Source organism: Coregonus lavaretus (assembly GCF_964263955.1).
Source record: "Coregonus lavaretus genome assembly, chromosome: 20".
NCBI lineage: Eukaryota > Metazoa > Chordata > Actinopteri > Salmoniformes > Salmonidae > Coregonus > Coregonus lavaretus.
Window position 1 is genome coordinate 26,616,223 of NC_140007.1, and position 21,009 is coordinate 26,637,231.

General features: G+C 45.9%; 1 long non-coding RNA gene across 1 annotated transcript; it reads right to left on the bottom strand.

Annotated features, from left to right (window-relative positions):
* Positions 1 to 10,528: 10,528 nt before the first annotated feature.
* LOC311147302 lies at positions 10,529 to 12,465 on the bottom strand. The gene is made up of 4 exons (XR_014614779.1): positions 12,125 to 12,465; positions 11,702 to 11,805; positions 11,469 to 11,547; positions 10,529 to 11,376 (listed from the first exon to the last, which is right to left on the bottom strand). It is a non-coding gene; the product is annotated as an uncharacterized lncRNA (long non-coding RNA).
* Between the last annotated feature and the right edge of the window lie 8,544 nt (positions 12,466 to 21,009).

Genomic DNA, 21,009 nt, shown 5'->3' on the forward strand with positions numbered 1-21,009 from the left:
TGATTGTTACTTTTATTATTACTTTCCTATTTTCTTTCTCTGCATGGTGGGAAGGGCCCGTAAGTAAGCATTTCACTGTTGGTCTACAGTATGTGACGAATAACATTTGATTTGATTGATTCGACTTACTTAAAAATATATATATATATTTAACCAGGAAAGTCAGTTAAGAACAAATTCTTATTTACAATGACGGCCTACCCCGGCGACAATTGTGCGCCGCCCTATGGGACTCCCAATCACATCCGAGCCTGGAATCAAACCAGAGTCTGTAGTGATGCCTCTAGCAATGAGCTGCAATGCCTTAGACCGCTGTGCCACTCGGGAGCCCTACTTAGGCTACTTCACTTATACTTTCTTCACTCTCAGGCGGCCCTAACGCATCATATGCTGCATGAAGACAGAGACACAGGTGCGCATTCAGAGACACAACAAGACAAGGGTACGTTCAAAGAGACAACACAAAAAAAACTAACGCAACATATGCTGTGCGGAGACAGGAGCGCGTTCAGAGGCACAACACAAGGCAAACTAGCAAACAAACAGACAGAAGATGCAGGGGTGTGTTCAGAGACAACAACACAACACAAGCTAGAAAACAAACAGACAGAAGAAGCAGAGGCGTGTTCAGAGACACAACATCAGCCAACTACTGATGAAACATATGCTTCACAGAGACAGGAGAGGCAGGGGCAGCTTCAGAGACACAACACAAACTATCAAACAGAGACACAACACAAGCTAGCAAACAAACAGGCCCAGACTGGACTGTCACTGAGGCTCTTGCCATAAATATTACAATTTAAAAAACTTTATCGCACAAGGGGCAATAGTAGGTCTGGACAAAATCATTACTAATGAGGACACCCTATTGCTTACATACAGGTAGGGCACTACTATATGGATAATAGGGTTAGTTTGGCCAAAAGTAGTGCACTATGTGGCAAATAGGGTGTCATGTAAAACAAACAGAGTATTCCCAGTCAGAGTGTGCTGACCATAGAGATACATTATATTACTGCTACTATTACTGTGTTCTATTTAGCTAATTATATGGTGCTGACCATGTGAGGTGAGGCTAATGGGCTTTGACCTTTGACCTCTAAGACAGACCGCTGTACCTTGAGCTCCAGGTTCTGTGGAAACGATGAGCAGCATCAAGTTGCTGTCCCACACATCTACCAGCAGGGTGTGTAGAGCCAGGTAGTGCAAGAACCACAACCTCTCGCCCATTCGCAGGAATGCCCCGTCTGCACGGAACTGCTGCTGGAGCCACGGGGAGCCTGGAAAGAGGCTCATAGAGATAAAATTACTAGAACGACATCCCCATTCAAGTTAAGGGGTCTGTGATGGGTGGACCGGAGGACAAATTGAATGTACCCATAGTAGTAATTATATTTCTACAGCAGAATGAGGAGGGGGAGGGGCACATGGATATGTACACATTCACGCATTTAAACACAAACAAAGCATACACACTCATATAGACTCATACTAACTCACACTTGCGTGTCCGTACACACACATACATACACATCAATTCATCAAAAGTATGTATGTGTGTGTGTGTGTGTGGGTGCTCGTGTTTGCCTGTGTATAACGAAGGAAGGAGTGAACGTCCTATACACGGTGCCTCGTTAGTACATAACACATCACCAAAGCAAAGCTTCAAACCCCCCCATCGACAATCCAGGTTATACCAAGGTTACACCAAGGTTTCATTGAAGGTTAAAAAATCATCAAAAGAGACGACGCAGAGGTAAGAACATGTTCTTATTCCCACAAGTCTGATCACAAGAGAGTGCGATGAGTACAATCCGACCGTGTAGAACATAGCCCCTGGCTGCATCCCGAATGGCACCCTATTATCTACAGTGGGGAAAAAAAGTATTTAGTCAGCCACCAATTGTGCAAGTTCTCCCACTTAAAAAGATGAGAGAGGCCTGTAATTTTCATCATAGGTACACGTCAACTATGACAGACAAAATGAGAAAAAAATATCCAGAAAATCACATTGTAGGATTTTTTATGAATTTATTTGCAAATTATGGTGGAAAATAAGTATTTGGTCAATAACAAAAGTTTCTCAATACTTTGTAATATACCCTTTGTTGGTAATGACACAGGTCAAACATTTTCTGTAAGTCTTCACAAGGTTTTCACACACTGTTGCTGGTATTTTGGCCCATTCCTCCATGCAGATCTCCTTTAGAGCAGTGATGTTTTGGGGCTGTCGCTGGGCAACACGGACTTTCAACTCCCTCCAATGATTTTCTATGGGGTTGAGATCTGGAGACTGGCTAGGCCACTCCAGGACCTTGAAATGCTTCTTACGAAGCCACTCCTTCGTTGCCCTGGCGGTGTGTTTGGGATCATTGTCATGCTGAAAGACCCAGCCACGTTTCATCTTCAATGCCCTTGCTGATGGAAGGAGGTTTTCACTCAAAATCTCACGATACATGGCCCCATTCATTCTTTCCTTTACATGGATCAGTCGTCCTTGTCCCTTTGCAGAAAAACAGCCCCAAAGCATGATGTCTCCACCCCCATGCTTCACAGTAGGTATGGTGTTCTTTGGATGCAACTCAGCATTCTTTGTCCTCCAAACACGACGAGTTGAGTTTTTACCAAAAAGTTATATTTTGGTTTCATCTGACCATATGACATTCTCCCAATCCTCTTCTGGATCATCCAAATGCACTCTAGCAAACTTCAGACGGGCCTGGACATGTACTGGCTTAAGCAGGGGGACACGTCTGGCACTGCAGGATTTGAGTCCCTGGCGGCGTAGTGTGTTACTGATGGTAGGCTTTGTTACTTTGGTCCCAGCTCTCTGCAGGTCATTCACTAGGTCCCCCCGTGTGGTTCTGGGATTTCTGCTCACCGTTCTTGTGATCATTTTGACCCCACGGGGTGAGATCTTGCGTGGAGCCCCAGATCGAGGGAGATTATCAGTGGTCTTGTATGTCTTCCATTTCCTAATAATTGCTCCCACAGTTGATTTCTTCAAACCAAGTGGCTTACCTATTGCAGATTCAGTCTTCCCAGCCTGGTGCAGGTCTACAATTTTGTTTCTGGTGTCCTTTGACAGCTCTTTGGTCTTGGCCATAGTGGAGTTTGGAGTGTGACTGTTTGAGGTTGTGGACAGGTGTCTTTTATACTGATAACAAGTTCAAACAGGTGCCATTAATACAGGTAACGAGTGGAGGACAGAGGAGCCTCTTAAAGAAGAAGTTACAGGTCTGTGAGAGCCAGAAATCTTGCTTGTTTGTAGGTGACCAAATACTTATTTTCCACCATAATTTGCAAATAAATTCATTAAAAGTCCTACAATGTGATTTTCTGGATTTTTTTTCTCAATTTGTCTGTCATAGTTGACGTATATCTATGATGAAAATTACAGGCCTCTCTCATCTTTTTAAGTGGGAGAACTTGCACAATTGGTGGCTGACTAAATACTTTTTTCCCCCACTGTATGTAGTGCACTGATTTTGACCAGGGCCATATAGGGAGTAAGGGAAAGGGAAAGGGGGATACCTAGTCAGTTGTACAACTGAATGCATTCAACTGAAATGTGTCTTCCGCATTTAACCATGCCATTTGGGAAGCACCGCCTTTTATCCCTATGACACATTTCCTTAGACAGCCCCTGTGGCCTGCTGGGTAGTGAGAGGCCACCTAGGTGCAGACTCGTCACCCCTGACTACACCAGCAGTGATACTAGCTTGCCGTATATCTCTCTCTTCACATCTTTAACGCTACCACGGTACAGTACATCATGTCTGGTCTAAGAGCTTCCGAAAGAGGCAACTTTTTTGATACACTACATGACCAAAAGTATGTGGACACCTGCTCATCGAACATCTCATTCCAAAATCATGGGCAATAATATGGAGTTGGTCCCCCCTTGGCTGCTATAACAGCCTCCACTCTTCTGGGAAGGTTTTCCACTAGATGTTGGAACATTGCTGTGGGGACTTGCTTCCATTCAGCCACAAGAGCATTAGTGAGGTCGGGCACTGATGTTGGGCGATTAGGCCTGGCTCGCAGTCGGCGTCCCAATTCATCCCAAAGGTGTTCGATGGGGTTGAGGTCAGGGCTCTGTGCAAGCCAGTCAAGTTCTTCCACACCGATCTCGACAAACCATTTCTGCTTTGTGCACGAGGGCATTGTCATGCTAAAACAGGAAAGGGCCTTCCCCAAACTGTTGCCAAAAAGTTGGAAGCACAGAATCATCTAGAATGTCATTGTATGCTGTAGCGTTAAGATTTCCCTTCACTAGAACTAAGGGGCCTAGCCCGAACCATTAAAAACAGCCCCAGACCATTATTCCTCCTCCACCAAACTTTACAGTTGGCACTATGTATTTGGGCAGGTGGCGTTCTCCTGGCATCCGCCAAACCAGATTCGTCAGACTGCCAGATGGTGAAGCGTGATTAATCACTCCAGAGAACGCGTTTCCACTGCTGCAGAGTCCAATGGCGGCAAGCTTTACACCACTCCAGCCAACACTTGGCATTGCGCATGGTGATCTTAGGCTTGTGTGTGGCTGCTTGGCCATGAAGCTCCCGACGAACAAATCTTGTGCTTCCAGAGTCTGTTTGGAACTCGGTAGTGAGTGTTGCAACCAAGGACAGACAATTTTTAAGCGCTATGCGCTTCATCACTTGCCGGTACCGTTCTGTGAACTTGTGTGACCTACGACTTCACGGCTGAGTCATTGTTGCTCCTAGACGTTTCCACTTCACAATAACAGCACTTACTGTTGACCGGGGCAGCTCTAGCAGGGCAGAAACTGACTTGTTGGAAATGTGACGGTGCCACGTCGAAAGTCACTGAGCTCTTCAGTAAGGCCATTCTACTGCCAATGTTTGTCTATGGAGATTGCATGGCTGTGTGCTCGATTTTATACACCTGTCAGCAACGGGTGTGGCTGAAATAGCCGAATCCACTAATTTTAAGGGGTGTCCACATACTTTTGTATATATAGTGTATCTTGAAGAGGCTTGAAGATCTGTACCCCCCATCCTCCCACTTTTCCCCTCCTCCCTCCCTCCCTCCCCCCGCTGACTCTCCGCTCAGCCCATTAATTTTCCCAGCAGGCCCAGAGGCTTGTGCGGGGCTGACGAGCGGGGAAGCTGACAGGAGGCCCTGGGCTGCAGGGGAGGGGTGGCTCCGGCGCTGCAGCCGCAAACAGAGCCGAGCCAAGCTGAGTCAAGCAGAGGAAAACATAGGAGCTGCTGACTACCTTGTTTACAGTACAGTACATACAGATTCATACAGACAACATCATACAGCATGTACTGTCGTGGTCAAAAGTTATACTAATTTTCACAAAGTCTGTTTTGATGATGGCAATTTGCATATACTCCAGAATGTCATGAAGAGTGATCAGATGAATTGCAATGAATTGCAAAGTCCCTCTTTGCCATGAAAATGACCTTAATCCCCCAAAAACATTTTCACTTCATTTCAACCCTGCCACAAAAGGACCAGCTGCCATCATGTCAGTGATTCTCTCGTTAACACAGGTGAGAGTGTTGACGAGGACAAGGCTGGAGAACACTCTGTCATGCTGATTGAATTAGAATATCAGACAGCTTTAAAAGGAGGGTGGTGCTTGAAATCATTGTTCTTCCTCTGTTAACCATGGTTACCTGCAAGGAAACACGTGCCGTCATCATTACTTTGCACAAAAAGGGCTTCACAGGCAAAGATATTGCTGCTAGTAAGATTGCACCTAAATCAACCATTTATCGGATCATCAAGAACTTCAAGGAGAGAGGTTCAATTGTTGTGAAGAAGGCGTCAAGGCGCCCAAGAAAGTCCAGCAAGTGCCATGACCGTCTCCTAAAGATGATTCAGCTGCGGGATCGGGGCACCACCAGTGCAGAGCTTGCTCAGGAATGGCAGCAGGCAGGTGTGAGTGCATCTGCACGCAGACTTTTGGAGGATGGCCTGGTGTCAAAAAGGGCAGCAAAGAAGCCACTTCTCTCCAGGAAAAACATCAGGGACAGACTGATATTCTGCAAAAGGTGCAGGGATTGGACTGCTGAGGACTGGGGTAAAGTCATTTTCTCTGATGAATCCCCTTTCCGATTGTTTGGGGCATCCAGAAAACAACTTGTCCGGAGAAGACAAGGTGGGCGCTACCATCAGTCCTGTGTCATGCCAACAGTAAAGCATCCTGAGACCATTCATGTGTGGGGTTGCTTCTCAGCCAAGGGAGTGGGCTCACTCACAATTTTGCCTAAGAACACAGCCATGAATAAAGAATGGTACCAACACATCCTCCGAGAGCAACTTCTCCCAACCATCCAAGAACAGTTTGGTGACGAACAATGCTTTTTCCAGCATGATGGAGCACCTTGCCATAAGGCAAAAGTGATAACTAAGTGGCTCGGGGAACAAAACATCGACATTTTGGGTCCATGGCCAGGAAACTCCCCAGACCTTGAGAACTTGTGGTCGATCCTCAAGAGGCGGGTGGACAAACAAAACCCCACAAATTCTGACAAACTCCAAGCATTGATTATGCAAGAATGGGCTGCCATCATTCAGGATGTGGCCCAGAAGTTAATTGACAGCATGCCAGGGCGGATTGCAGAGGTCTTGAAAAAGACCTCCCGAGTGGCGCAGTGGTCTAAGGCACTGCATCGCAGTGCTAGCTGTGCCACTAGAGATCCTGGTTCAAATCCAGGCTCTGTCGTAACCGGCCACGACTGGGAGACCCATGGGGTGGCGCACAATTGGCCCAGGGTAGGGGAGGGAATGGCCGGCAGGGATGTAGCTCAGTTGGTAGAGCATGGTGTTTGCAACGCCAGGGTTGTGGGTTTGATTCCCATGGGGGGCCAGTATGAAAAATATAATGTATGCACTCACTAACTGTAAGTCGCTCTGGATAAGAGTGTCTGCTAAATGACTGAAATGTAAGTTTAGAGAGACTAGTTAACACCCAGGCACGTGCACAGTTTGGGGTCTACCTGTGCCCTTGTGTGGTGGTATAAATAGCTGTCATTGTTGTTCTGAACCCACTGCACACAAGTCGTCGTGACGTCGTCAAATTCTTGGGCAGCATGTGCGCCAAATATTGAACAGCTTGTTGAGTTGTGGCCATAGAAGGGTTTTTTAACCTTGGCAATTTGACTTTTAAACTCATGGGTACACTAGCAATGGCTGTCAGTCCTGACTTGAATGGGAACTGCCATCTATGGATTATATTTCTATGGTTGGTTAATGGCTGTCAGTTTGCCTTTCACAAATTTCAAAATAGCCTACAATTGCGAGAAAAACGTACAGTTTAGAAAGCAAATGCCTTCTGCTGACAAGAGAAGACTAATCTGTCTGTAGATGCTAACAATGGTACAGTACAGTTTCTCAAAAATGTTGAGTGATTCTGAGCAAACAGTACTGTTTTTCAAAGTAGCTTATCTTGAGGCAATCGGCCATCACCGGTGAGTAGCCTAGACTTCACCTTCATCTTTGGGTGAGTCAGTGCCATTGGAACGTTTATTTAGTAGCCTACTGTAGCCTATAATATAGACTCACCGGCCAGTTTATTAGACACACCACCTCGTTCACGAAAATGGCACGCTCCTACAGACAGTGAGTCACGTGGCCGTGGCTTGCTATATAAAGCAGGCAAACAGGCATCGAGACTGTTTGCAGTTATTGTTCGATTTAACGTTAGAAGGGAGAAAACGAGTGACCTTAGTGAATTTGAGTGTGATATGTCCGATCCAGTATCTCAGAAACGGCCGCCCTTCTGGGCTTTTCACGCATGACGGTGTCTAGGGTTTCCCGAGAATGGTGCATAAAAAACAAAAAACATCCAGTCAGCAGCAGTCCTGTGGGTGAAAACAGCTCGTTGATGAGGGAGGGCAAAGGAGAATGGCAAGAATCGTACAAGATAACAGGTGGGCCACAAACAGACAAATATGTCACAGCCTGATCTGCGGATGATTTTCGCACGTTAGCGGCTGAGAGTGTCTGGAACCCGGAAGCCCTGTTCGACACGTTCCTTCATGGATTATCGGAGGTGATTAAAGACGAGCTCACAGCCTGGGAGCTGCCCATGGACCTCGACTCCCTCATAGCTTTGATCATCCGGATTGATGGGTGGCTACGGGAACGTAGGAGGGAGAGGGGGTCTGTTCCCTGTCGCTCGTCCTCGAATTCCACCTCGTCTCCGAGGAATCCCGGAAATCTCCAAAGTCTACATTTCCGAGGGCTGCCGACTCGCCTCCTCCGGAGCCCATGCAACTGGGCAGAGCTAGATTGTCTCCTGCTGAGCGCATACACAGACTAAACACTAAGAGCTGTCTGTATTGTGGAGCTACGGGACATTTCTTATGTATCTGCCAATTAAAATACCAGGCTCATCAGTAGGTACGAGTACACTTTCCAATCTCTCTGTACTAGTAACCCCCTCTATGCTAGCCTGTTGTGGGGAGACCGGTCCAAATCCTTCCGGGTGCTCATTGACTCTGGGGTCGATGAGAGCTTTATAGATACTACCTTGGTGTTGGAGCTGAGTATCTCCACTCAACCCCTTTCCATCCCGATGGATGTCAGAGCGCTGGATGGGCGCTCTATGGGCAGAGTCACCGGCGCAGGGTTCTTCTTTGTGGAGAAGAAGGACAAGACCCTGTGTCCGTGTATCGACTCCGGTGTCTTAATGACATGATGGTTAAAAACCGTTACCCGCTACCACTCATCTCCTCAGCTTTCGAGCCTCTCCAGGGGGCGGTCATCTTCACCAAGTTGGATCTTCGGAACACCTACCATCTGGTTCAGATACAGGAAGGAGACGAGTGGAAGATAGCCTTCAACACGGCTAGCGGGCACTACGAGTACCTAGTGATGCCGTTCGGACTGACCAACGCTCCCGCAGTGTTCCAGGCCCTGGTCAATGATGTGCTCTGTGACATGTTGAACCGATTTGTGTTGGTCTACCTCGATGACATCCTCATTTATTCCCGGTCAGCACAAGAGCACGTTCTCCATGTCTGACAGGTTCTCCAGGGTCTCCTGGAGAACCAGCTAATCGTGAAGGCGGAGAAATGTGAGTTCCATCGCTCCACCATCTCCTTCCTAGGATACGTCATCGCTGCAGAGAATATTCAGATGGACCCTGAAAATGGGCCTCAACCCACATCCAGAGTGCAGCTGCAACGTTTCCTGGGGTTTTCTAATTTCTACCGTTGTTTAATCTGGGGTTACAGCACCCTTGCTTCCCCCCTCTCTGCACTCACCTCTCCCAAGGTTCCGTTCATATTGTCTCCAGCAGCTGACCGGGCCTCAAGCAGCGATTCACCTCAGCTCCCATCCTAATCCATCCGGACCCATCCTGTCAGTTCGTAGTGGAGGTCGATGCCTCGGACGTCGGAGTGGGGGCTGTCCTTTCCCAGCGTTCTGCCCTGGACCAGAAGCTGCATCCCTGTGCCTTCCTTTCCCATCGTCTTAACCCAGCTGAGAGGAACTATGTGGGAAATTGAGAATTACTCGCAGTCAAGATGGCGTTGGAGAAGTGGAGGCACTGGTTAGAAGGGGCGGAACACCCATTCTTGGTGTGGACGGACCATAAGAACCTGGAATATCTCCGCACCGCCAAGCACCTCAACTCCAGGCAGGCGAGATGGGCCCTGTTATTCACTCGTTTCCATTTCACGATCTCCTACCTCCCGGGGTCCAAGAATGTGAAGCCTGATGCTACTACACCATCGGACCCCGAGACCATCCTCCTTACTTCCTGGCTAGCGGCTGCTATCATCTGGGGAATAGAGAGTCTTGTCCGCAAGGCCTGGGGGGGGGCCCGACTAACTGGATGTTTGTCCCGGACTCTGCCCATACTCCGGTCCTGGAATGGGCACATTCCTCAAGACTCACCGGTCATCCTGGCTCCCGTCGGACCTTGGCTTTCGTCCGACAACGTTTTTGGTGGCCCACCATAGTTCCTGATGTCTCCGTGTTCATTACCACCTGCACTGTGTGTGCGTAGACCAAGACTCCGCGGCAAGCTCTGGCTGGCCTCCTTCAACCACTCCCTGTTCCTCACCGCCCCTGGTCCCATATACAGTGGGGGGGGAAAGTATTTAGTAGGGGTGTAACGATTCGTTTTAACAACGATTCGATTTGTATCACGATTCGTGGTTGTCGATACGATTCAAGGACGATATTGGTTCATTTAGAACGATACGATCTGAAACGATTCAGTGACTTGAAATCGATTCAGTAACCTTTTAGCCAAAAATTCAACCAGTGGATACCTGGATACTGGACAGTGCAGGTGAAGTTTCCTAGATTCCTGTTTCTTGTAATGGAATCAGGTATCCATTAATTATGAATATAAATAAACAAGTAAACAACAATGAATGGCAAATGCATTCACATTTTATTTGAATAAAGTGCAAACAACACTTTAGGTTGAATTAACAGGAAGTTAAAATTGTCTGATCGCATTTTCATTATTCAATACATTTTCAATAGAAGTACAGTAAGTGCAACCAACATTTCAACAGTAGGTTTACCTGCTACTTCTGCTTTTGTTTTTCAACATAAAAATATTACAATATTAATATCAAAAATAAAGTGCAACCAACATCTCTTCAGGTTGAATTAACAGTAGGTTTACCTGCTACTTCTGCTTTTGTTTTTCAACATAAAAATATTACAATATTAATATCAAAAATAAAGTGCAACCAACATCTCTTCAGGTTGAATAAAGAGTAGGTTTACCTGCTACTTCTGCTTTTGTTTTTCAACATGAAAATATTCAATATTAATATCAAAAATAAAGTGCAACCAACATCTCTTCAGGTTGAATTAACAGTAGGTTTACCTGCTACTTCTGCTTTTGTTTTTCAACATTACAATACAAATACAGTATTAATATCAAAAATAAAGTGCAACCAACATTTCTTCAGGTTGAATGAGCAGTGGATGAACCTGCTACTACTCTCATTTTAATAAACAAACAATATTCAACAAAAGATCAAGTGTAACCTACTAGGCTACTCTTCAATGACTACAGATTTTTTTTCAAAAATATCAACTGATCAACATGATCTGGCTGCAGAACACTTCTCTGTGCGTTCACTATGTCGCCAGCAGTACTAAAAACTCGTTCTGCTGGCACACTGGTGCCTGGAATGCACAGGTACCGTTTAGCAAGGGTGGAAAGTACAGGTAGCTCTTTCTCCTGAGATCTCCACCACTTCATGGCATTTTCAGTCAAAGGCAACGCATCTTTTGCTCGGTACCTTAACACCTCTGCTCTGGCTGTCTCGCTTGTGGATTTTCTTTCTCTTTGGGTGAAGGAATCGCCAAACAGCGCATCTAAGGCTTTCTTCTTACAAGGAGGTGACTCATTTGGAGCTACAATATAAGAAATATATTTCAAAATATAGTCATGTTTCTCATTAATACAAAACAACAACAATCTTTTATTGGTATCACATGAAACACACCTGTGGTCTCTTCATTGAATCCTGACAGCTTTGTGCTTGAGCTTCCCTCGTCTTCCTCCTGATTTCCCATTGCTTGCATCTATTGATGTAAGAATGTGTGAACTGTTCAAATTTCTGCTCTGTAATACTGCACACATAAATTTAGAGGAAGATAAAGAACAGATGAGATTTGAGAGAGGACAAATGAAAGGGGAGAAGAGAAAAGAGCAGAGGAAAGAGGAGAGAAGAGTTACCTGGTGGGACACTTCTGCCTCAAAAACCAGTTTTGTGTAGACCTGTTCTCTGTCCTCTTTTTCCAGGTAGGGCAGTTCTTTAAATCGCGGGTCCAACGCTGATGCTGTTTAAAGAAGGGTATTGCATTCATTGCATTATTAAATTAAGTTGACCTGAAATTGCAAGTGATGACCACCTCCTCATACACAAAATAATCAGAAGATTAAACTTTAGTATGTTTAAAAGAAATGTGGCACAGTGATGATGTAAAGCCACCATGAACTAAGAATTGTATTGCAGATATCTTGTTTACTTTTCCATATGAAAAAACAACTCAAATTCAAACTTGAAAACGCAAAGGTGTGGCATTTTACAAATTAATACAGTCTAATAACCTAAAATATTAACCAAGTTGATTTTAATTAAGACTCCAAATTAATTACCTATGTTGAGAGCATCTTGGGTGCCTCTGTAGCGTGTGGAGAGGTCACTGGCCATCACCCTCTTAATCTCTGCAACCAGGGTTGAGTCGTCTTCGCATGGCTGTAGGTGTTTCAGCAGTTTTGCTTGAAGAGGAGCAATTACAGAGAGAGTTGGCTGGTCTTCTTCACACATCACAGTGGTTGCCATTTTGACAGGACCCATCAACTGAACAATGTCATCCATGTTGGCAATATCACTCTCACTCAGCGTGCCTACATCTGTGACCCCCTTTCGTAGATCCTTGGACATCAGAGTTGCCATTATAGCTGGCTGTTGTTCCAAAAAACGTTCAAGCATTTCGAATGAACTATTCCATCTGGTGATTATGTCTTGGATCAGTTTATGTTTTGGTAAATCCATCAGAGTTTGTTTTTCCTGTAGGGCGTGACATGCAATCGGGCTGCGGTGAAAATATCCAACAATTTTTCGCACTTTCCCCAACAACCTGGAAGCACGGTCCACCCCCAAACCCTTCTGCGAGGCAAGGTTGAGTGTATGTGCGAAGCAGGTAATGTGTGGACTGAACTGGGCTTCTGCACCGGCCACAATCATATTCCTGGCGTTATCTGTGACGATGGCAGGGTTCTTGTCGTAGATTTTCCACTCCATGCAGGCTTCACGCAGTAACGCGCCAATATTTTTACCAGTATGGGCTTCATTTAAAACTCTGGTTAGCAGAACAAAGGTCTTCATTTTCCACTCCGGATCAATGTGATGAGAAGTAATTGTCACATACCCTTGATTTGAGCATGACGTCCAGCCATCTGTCGTTATCGCTACTCGTTCAGCTTGAGAAAGCGACAGCTTCACATCATTCTTAGTACTTTCGTACAATGCAGGAATAACCTTTTCTGAGAAGTGTGGTCGGCTTGGTATTGTGTACCTTGGCTCCAATGTTTGAATCATTTCACGGAATCCCGGATTTTCAACCACACTGTAGGGTCGCATGTCTTTGCAGATAAACTTGGCAATTGTTGCCGTGATGTTTTTCGCCCGAGCTGAGTTTTGGCCTAGTCTCTGACTAAACATGCAGGCGAGACCTGAGGCTTCTGCAGAGTTGACTTTACCTTTCGCTGCTGTAGCAGCGGGAACGCTGCAAGAGGTGCCTGGACGGTCGGTGTTGTGTGAAATCCCATGGCGCCTTAGTAGGTGGTTGGAGAGATTTGTCGTGTTGCCGTTGTACTTTACTTGACCTTTAAATATCATACAAACAGCGAGCGACTTATTTAGAACATCTCCGTCTTTGCAAAAGCCAAAGTGTTTCCACACACTGGACCGTAATGGTGGCTTGATAATTTCTCGCTCGTCGGCTTCTCCTCTGTCATCCGCCATGCTATGTTTTGTTGTCTTTGCGCCTTTGCGCTGCTGCTGGCGCGGGGCGATGACGTCACGGATAGGCAGACTGAATCGAGTAATGTTTAAAGCCTTTATCATTAAAAGTGCTAAGAAAAAACATCCATATAAAGTCTGACGTGCTTAAATCCAATGGGTTATTTCCTAGTATCGATACAATCGATTTATTACATTTTAAAACGATGTTAGATTGATATATGTTGTCCAAAAGGCCAACTCACCGAGCACAGATCGATGTAGTTGGATCATAGGAATATAAATCGATACATCGATGTAGTAGATGGATCGTTACACCCCTAGTATTTAGTCATCCACCAATTGTGCAAGTTCTCCCACTTAAAAAGATTAGAGACGCCTGTAATTTTCATCATAGGTACACGTCAACTATGACAGACAAAATGAGAAAAGAAAATCCAGAAAATCACATTGTAGGATTTTTAATGAATTTATTTGCAAATGATGGTGGAAAATAAGTATTTGGTCAATAACAAAAGTTTCTCAATACTTTGTTATATACCCTTTGTTGGCAATTACATTTACATTTACATTTACGTCATTTAGCAGACGCTCTTATCCAGAGCGACTTACAGTTAGTGCATACATTATTATTTTCATACTGGAATTGAACCCACAACCCTGGCGTTGCAAACGCCATGCTCTATCAACTGAGCTACCTCCCTGCCTGCCATTCCCTCCCCTACCCTGGACGACGCTGGGCCAATTGTGCGCCGCCCCATTGGTCCTGGTTTGACACAGGTCAAACATTTTCTGTAAGTCTTCACAAGGTTTTCACACACTGTTGCTGGTATTTTGGCCCATTCCTCCATGCAGATCTCCTTTAGAGCAGTGATGTTTTGGGGCTGTCGCTGGGCAACACGGACTTTCAACTCCCTCCAAAGATTTTCTATGGGGTTGAGATCTGGAGACTGGCTAGGCCACTCCAGGACCTTGAAATGCTTCTTACGAAGCCACTCCTTCGTTGCCCGGCCGGTGTGTTTGGGATCATTGTCATGCTGAAAGACCCAGTCACGTTTCATCTTCAATGCCCTTGCTGATGGAAGGAGGTTTTCACTCAAAATCTCACGATACATGGCCCCATTCATTCTGGTCCCGTTGCAGAAAAACAGCCCCAAAGCATGATGTTTCCACCCCCATGCTTCACAGTAGGTATGGTGTTCTTTGGATGCAACTCAGCATTCTTCGTCCTCCAAACACGACGAGTTGAGTTTTTACCAAAAAGTTATATTTTGGTTTCATCTGACCATATGACATTCTCCCAATCCTCTTCTGGATCATACAAATGCACTCTAGCAAACTTCAGACAGGCCTGGACATGTACTGGCTTAAGCAGGGGGACACGTCTGGCACTGCAGGATTTGAGTCCCTGGCAGCGTAGTGTGTTACTGATGGTAGGCTTTGTTACTTTGGTCCCAGCTCTCTGCAGGTCATTCACTAGGTCCCACTGTGTGGTTCTGGGATTTTTGCTCACCGTTCTTGTGATCATTTTTACCCCACGGGGTGAGATCTTGCGTGGAGCCCCAGATCGAGGGAGATTATCAGTGGTCTTGTATGTCTTCCATTTCCTAATATTTGCTCCCACAGTTGATTTCTTCAAACCAAGCTGCTTACCTATTGCAGATTCAGTCTTCCCAGCCTGGTGCAGGTCTACAATTTTGTTTCTGGTGTCCTTTGACAGCTCTTTGGTCTTGGCCATAGTGGAGTTTGGAGTGTGACTGTTTGAGGTTATGGACAGGTGTCTTTTATACTGATAACAAGTTCAAACAGGTGCCATTAATACAGGTAACGAGTGGAGGACAGAGGAGCCTCTTAAAGAAGAAGTTACAGGTCTGTGAGAGCCAGAAATCTTGCTTGTTTGTAGGTGACCAAATACTTATTTTCCACCATAATTTGCAAATAAATTCATTAAAAATCCTACAATGTGATCTTCTGGAAAGAAAATGCTCAATTTGTCTGTCATAGTTGACGTGTACCTATGATGAAAATTACAGGCCTCTCTAATTTTTTTAAGTGGGAGAACTTGCACAATTGGTGCCTGACTAAATACTTTTTTTCCCCACTGTATCCTTCTTTTCACTCTGTCATTTAGGTTAGTATTGTGAAGTAACTACAATGTTGTTGATCCATCCTAAGTTTTGTCCTATCAGAGCCATTCCATAATTGTTTTAAAGTCACTATTGGCCTCATGGTGATGTCCCTGAGTGGTTTCCTTCCTCTCCGGCAACTGAGTTAGGAAGGACGCTACTATCTTTGTAGTTGTCACGTCTACTCCCGCTCCCCCGCTCCGGCGCTTGACGTCGCCGGTTTCCGGTCCTGGCAACCCATCATTACACATCACACCTGGACTCTATCACTACCCTGATTACTCCCGCTTTATCTAGCACTCCCTAGCATCACTCTTCAGGCAGTATTGATTCTGTATTCATGTCCAGACGCTTCTCTTGTTTTGTATCACTATGTTCATTATTATTAAACTCACAACCTACACCTGCTTCCTGACTCCCAGCGTCATCGTTACAGAATACTGCCTCAACAAATAGAAGCAGCAGGGAATCAGGGCATCTCCGAGATGGTCGGCGAACAGGGACACCTATTTCGTCAACACCACAACCAGCTGGCGCAACTGGGGACGGCTATGGATGAGGTCCTCCGCGTTCTTCAACGTCTCAACATTACCCGAGGGGCGTTACCTCCAACTAGCAGAGGATTCTCTACCACAAGTCGACCCAGCACCCCAGCCCATCCAGCTGTCTGCCCAGGACAGCGATGCCCATTTGTCCCTCTCAGACAAATATGACGGGGCTCCATCCATATTTCGCTCATCAGATGGGAGCCCCCACCACTCAGAGGTCCAAGGTTGCCACGGTTATTTCACTGCTGACCAGACGGGCGTTGGAGTGGGCTACGGCCGTCTGGGAGAGAGGAGAGGCGGAGCTGGCTTCCTATGTGGGGTTCATGGCTCTGTTCAGAGGAGTCTTCGATCATACACCGGAGGGCAGAGAGGGGGGTGAGTGCCTACTCCAACTACGGCAGGATGGCCAGACCGCTGCGGAGTACGCACTCACCTTCCGTACAGTGGCAGTATCCAGCGGATGGAATGAGCTGGCGCTCCACACCTTATTCAGAAGAGGACTGCGCGAAGAGGTCTTGATGGAATTGGCATGCCGAGATGACACCCTCTCCTTGGACACACTCATCACGGTGGCCATCTGTCTGGATGACCTACTTCGGGAGCGTCGGCAGCCACATCGCCTCTCTCCCTCCTTCCTTGACCATTCTGTATCAGAGCCTGAACCCATGGAGTTAGGAGCCACACGCCTCCCCACGGCTGAGCGAAGCCATCAGAAACAGCTGGGGCTCTGTCCCTATTGTGATCAAGAGGGGCACCAGCTTCAACGGTGTCCGGTACATTCCAACTCGGGGTCCATGAGAGCAGAGGGATGGCCCTGTGATCATCCGTCTCCTGGTGTAGGCGTGAGTATTCCATCATCATCACTTTCCGCCAAACCCTTTTTAGTATCGATTTCACTAGCTGGCTGTCCCTCATGTACTGTTTAGACAGCTCTAGTGGATTCCAGTGCCACTGGAATTTTATTGACCAGGCACTTACCTCCATACCCGCTCTCCTCTCCGTTTCCGGTTCAAGCGCTAGATAATCGACCACTGGGATCTGGGACTATCACACACATCACAACATCACTCACCATCACAGTGGAGTCCATACATCAAGAAAGATTTCCCTTCTTCATCATCAGTGCACCCGTACACAAGATCATCCTCGGCCTCCCATGGCTCCAACGCCATAACCCCACCATCTCATGGTCGAGGATGACAATCACGGACTGGGCACATGAATGCCGAAGGACCTGCTTTCCCTTTCCCTGTGGTTCCACGTTGGTTGAGAGTCCTGTGGTTGCCCTTCAGCCCAACATCCCAGAGGTATACCAAGACCTGCGGGAGGTTCTTTCCAAAACCTGCACCACCTGTCGCCCTCCTCATCGCCCCTGGGACTGTGCCACCGACCTGCTTGCAGGCTCTGCATCCCAGCGCAGCCGCATCTACCCTCTATCGGTGGCTGAAACCAAGGCTATGGTGGAGTACATCCATGAGGCGCTCCAACAAGGATTCATCCGCACGTCCACCTACCCTGCGTCAGCAGGTTGCTTCTTCACGGCAAAGAAGGATGGAGGGTTACGCCCGTGCATTGATTACAGAGGTCTAAATGCCATCACCACTAAATACCATTACCCTCTCCCGTTGGTGCTGGCAGCAATCGAACAGCTTCGCAGGGCCCTGTTCTTTACCAGTGCCAACAATCTTATCCGCATCCGGGATGTGGATGAATGGAAGACAGCTTTCAGCACAGTGTCTGGTCACCACGAGTACTTGGTGATGCCTTATGGTTTAGCCAATGCTCCGTCAGTGTTCCAGTCATTCGTTTATGAGGTGTTCTGGGACATGCTCGGACGCCAGGTGTTCGTGTATATCGACGACATCCTGGTCTACTCGGCTACCTTGGATGATCACATTGCTCACGTCCGAGTAGTCCTGGAACGCCTCCTGGCTAACCACGCTTCAGAAGTGGGTGGGGGTTGTCCTATCCCAACGACAAGGTAATCCACAAAAATTGTATCCATGTGCATATTACTCAAAGAAACTGTATCCTGCAGAGAGGAACTGTTCCAGCAGGTCTTCCGGCACAATGACTTTCCGGAGGACATCGGCCCCAATTCACGTCACGGGTATGGAAAGCCTTCATGGAGAAGCTGGAGGTCACGGTCAGCCTCCCGTACAGGTACCGGCCTCAGTACTGTCACGTCTACTCCCACTGATCCTGGCAACCCATCATTACGCACACCTGGCAACCCTCATTACGCACACTTGCACCCCATCATGAGGCACACCTGGACTCTATCACTACCCTGATTACTCCCCCTTTATCTTACAGCCCTAGCATCACTCTGCAGGCAGTATTGGTTCTGTGTTCATGTCCAGATGCTTCTCTTGTTTTGTATCGCTCTATGTTCATTATTATTATTAAACTCACCACCTGCTTCCGGACGATACTCCATCCAAAGTGTAATTAATAACTACACCATGCTCAAAAGGATATTCTATGTCTGCTTTATTGGTTTTTTACCCATCTACCAATAGGTGCCCTTTTCTTTGTGAGGCATTAGAAAACCTCCTGGGGCTTTGTGGTTGAATCTGTGTTTCAAATTCACTGCTAAACTGAGATTATTATATGTGTGGGTTACAGAGATGAGGTAGTCATTAAAAAATAATGTTAAACACTATTATTGCACACAGATTGAGTCCATGCAACTTATTATGTGACTTGATAAGCACATTTTTACTCCTGAACTTATTTAGGCTTGCCATAACAACGGGGTTGAATACCTATTGACTCAAGACATTTCAGCTTTTCATTTTTAATTAATTTGTAAAAATGACTAAAAACATAATTCCACTTTGACATTATGGGGTATTGTGTGTAGGCCAGTGACACAAAATCTATATTTAATCCATTTTAAATTCAGGCTGTAACACAATTAAATGTGGATAAAGTCAAGGGGTGTGAATTCTTTCTGGAGGCCCTGTAACAGCTATCAATGTGCACAATTTCATAAAAAGGTATATGGTACTCGAGACATTGGAAGAATTTCAATAGCATTAATGAAAATAAATGTCACAATATCCTTTCAAGTACATGTGATGGTAAATGCATACTAAAAAGATTTACATCAAGTGTGATGTTTAATTTTTAACTCATAATGAATAGATAAGTGTTACAGTCAAACAACAATCAATTGTGAATTTTTCACTATCAACTATGTTACGAGTATGCAAATCAGACATATTTCACCATGGAATTAAATTGCCTTCAAATGTTGATATTTCTTGCATTTTAGCTAACCCTAACCCTTTTCCTAACTTAACCTATTCCTCATTACCGCCTACATTAATTATCCTAACCTGCTACACTAAGTCAATTTTTGACAAAAGCTGTATCCCTTCTAGACAAAACCGGATTTACCCTCCCCTCCATTATCCTTCTCTTCTGAACCTCTCCTTTCCACTTTGAAGAGTAACTTATTTTCTTGGCTGGCCCATGCTCCTCCCCCTTGGTTGTGCCGCTAGAAGGTGTAAATAAAAATACATACAAAAATTGTTTATATACTATGTGGCACAAAAAGCTTACTGAGATGATACACTGACTGTATGACAGAGGTGTGAATGACATTTAGACACACACACACACACACACACAGAGAGAGAGAGTGAGAGAGAATGCATAGGAGGATGATGCGGTGGATGGACCCGTTGATCTAGCTAACATTAGCTAGCTGCATGGTTGACACTGCAGCTAGCTAGCTAGTTTAGCCACCTTATCTAGTGGCAACCTATAGTGATAGCTAGTTAGCTATTGCAACACACATCACATTAATCTGTTCACTCTTTATGCCAATGACAAGGTGGCTAGTTGGCCAACAAACATAGATCACATGGGGAGCTAAAAGGATATTCAACTTTTTCTGTCAGATTCTGGGTTAGCCAAAACTAGCTAACTAGAGTTGCATGTGTCCTCAAAACACAATTTCAACAGCAGAATTATATTTTAGAAACACTTATCTTACTCCAGAAATATATATTATTACAACGGCAGAAGGTACACTATACTGTATACACAAAAGTATGTGGACACCCCTTCAAATTAGTGGATTCGGCTATTTCAGCCACACCTGTTGCTGAAAGGTGTATAAAATTGAGCACACAGCCATGTAATCTCCATAGACAAACATTGGCAGTAGGATGGCCTTCCTGAAGAGCTCAGTGACTTTCAACATGGCACCGTCATAAAATGCCATCTTTCCAACAAGTCAGTTCGTCAAATTCCTGCCCTGCTAGAGCTTCCCCGGTCAACTGTAAGTGCTGTTATTGTGAAGTGGAAACGTCTAGGAGCAACAACGGCTCAGCCGCGAAGTGGTAGGCCACACAAGCTCACAGAACAGGACCGCCGAGTGCTGAAGCGCGTAGCACGTAAAAATCGTCTGTCCTCGGCTGCAACACTCACTAGTGAGTTCCAAACTGCCTCTTGAAGCAACGTCAGCAAAATAACTACTCGTCGGGAGCTTCATGAAATGGGTTTCCATGGCCGAGCAGCTGCACACAAGCCTAAGATTGCCATGCGCAATTCCAAGTGTCAACTTGAGTGGTGTAAAGCTTGCCGCCATTGGGCTCTGCAGCAGTGGAAACACGTTCTCTGGAGTGATGAATCACGCTTCACCATCTGGCAGTCCAACAGACAAATCTGGGTTTGGCGGATGCCAGAAGAGGGTTACCTGCCCCAATGCATAGTGCCAACTGCAAAGTTTGGTGGAGGAGGAATAATGGTCTGGGGCTGTTTTTCATGGTTTGGGCTAGGCCCCTTAGTTCCAGTGAAGGGAAATCTTAACGCTACAGCATACAATGA